This window comes from Coturnix japonica, chromosome 1 (assembly GCF_001577835.2).
Source record: "Coturnix japonica isolate 7356 chromosome 1, Coturnix japonica 2.1, whole genome shotgun sequence".
NCBI classification, from domain to species: domain Eukaryota; kingdom Metazoa; phylum Chordata; class Aves; order Galliformes; family Phasianidae; genus Coturnix; species Coturnix japonica.
In genome coordinates, this window is record NC_029516.1 from 69,099,416 (window position 1) to 69,101,249 (window position 1,834).

At 58.5% G+C, this 1,834-nt stretch overlaps 1 protein-coding gene across 1 annotated transcript in view; it reads left to right on the forward strand.

Moving 5' to 3' along the window:
- The first annotated feature begins 574 nt into the window (after window positions 1-574).
- The window catches only part of CASR (calcium sensing receptor), a 60,730-nt gene continuing 59,470 nt past the window's right edge, over window positions 575-1,834 (forward strand). Inside the window, exon 1 of the mRNA XM_015873473.2 lies at window positions 575-990. The gene's annotated coding sequence lies outside the window, so the exon portion shown is untranslated. The remainder of the gene's footprint in view (window positions 991-1,834) is intronic.

Sequence of the window (1,834 nt, forward strand, 5' to 3'; positions counted from 1 at the left end):
TATCCAGACCAGCGGGACTGGGCTGCAGAATGGCTCCAGGATGTGAGTAAAGGGCTATATGCACCAAGATTTCCTGCTCTAGCACTTAGAGATAAGCTTCAGGTGTAAGCTTGAGAGATGAGCTTCAGATGTAAACTGCATGAACATCTCAAAAGACAAAATTGGTCTCAATCACTGTTGACCTTTGGATGTGAAAAGTAATGTAAGAGTGCTAGTAAATACTGTTTATTTTCCTATATTTCCTTTTCTTAAGATCCAAATATATCGCTCGTTCACATGAACAAAGAAAATGTGCAGTTACACGCGTGTGCACCACCACACAGCACGGCACGGGCAGAGCCGAGGACTGTCTGCTTCGGGACTACAGCTCTCCGGCACCTTCTGTACCGCATCAGGTTCAGGTAGCGGGGAACAACGCACAGCAGAAAGCTGGAAGGAGGTTTTCCGTGCAAACTGGCAGCCGACCCCATTTCTCTGGTGCGGCAAAAGGAGCGGCTGATGGTCTCCTTCCCCACCGCAACGTCCCGCCGCGCACTTCCGAACCGGGGGTACCCGCGGAGCACCGGGAGCTGCGCGGCTCAAAGTCAGCAGCCGGTTCATCGCTGCTCCGCTCCGCTCGGCCCCGTCGCCAAACTCTCGGCGGAGCAGCGCTGAGGAGCCCGGCTCGCCGCTCGCTGTGCGCGGTGCCCGGCCGCGCTCCGTGCCTCGGAGCGGGGTGCTCCCGGGCGGATCCCCGTCGCCCGCCCCGCCTGCGCCACCCGTGAAAGCGGGCCCGGGTGCCGGAGGCGGCGGGGAGGGCTGGGACGGGGCCCTGGCCAGGGGTTTCTCTCCCCCCCGCACCTCCTCCCCTCTCGCCGCCGGTTCCCGTGAGGCTGCAAGTGCCGCCGCGGCAGCTGGGGGGCCGGCGGGGGATGCTGCCGCCGCCCTGCCCAGCGCCGGAGTAAGGGCAAGAGCTGGTGGCGGCAGGAGCGGCCCCGGCGGCGGGACGAGGTGAGAGTGGAGCGGGGCAGGAAGGTGACGGGGGGCAGCGGGGCCGCCGGGGCAGCCCGCCCTGCCTGGGGGCCGGAGATGCACGGGGAAGGATCGGGACGCAGCTGCGGGGGCTGCAGGCGGCGGGGTTCCGCGCCCAGGCCGGGGGGGGGGGGGCAACAGCGCGGCTCGGGGTTTGGCTTTGGGGTGCGGGGTGGGTGCGACGGGGCAGCGAGGGGTTTTCGGGCTGAGTTCGGCCGTGCCAGAGGCAGACGGAACTGCATTGAGGGGCTCCAACGCCTCCCCTCCCCAAATCTGGGGCAGGGTGGCTATCCCATACATCTAGGATCAGGGAAAGGGAGAAGTTCCCATAGAGCTCAGAGGTGTTTTCTCTGGCTGAAGTTATCTAGAAATAATAGTGAAGAACAGCAATTCATAACAAAACTGGAAATAGCAGCAGGTTGCTTTACTGAAATCACACGTGCTGGGAAAATGTCACCTCCAGTGGACCTGCTAGAAAACAGCTTACAGCAATACCGATTTGTAGGGCTTGTTTGGGGACCACCTAACACTCGGCAAAACAAATGTTACTCTATGGCTGAAGAGATCTTCCTAAAGCTAACAAGTCATTCCCAAACACCTTCATTTGTACTTCTTTTGTGGATACAGGATATGATCTTTAGAACTTTGATACGTGCAATTGTTTGAAGTGTTTTCATTTTTACTGATGTTTTTCTTACTATTTGTGCGGATCTCCTGCTCACTGTCAGATTCTGCCTTTCCAAAGCAATCTTTGTCTTCTTTCTGTGCAGTGTGGACTAGAATTACCCCTTCTGGGCAGCCCAGACTGGGTTCAGAGGAGTAG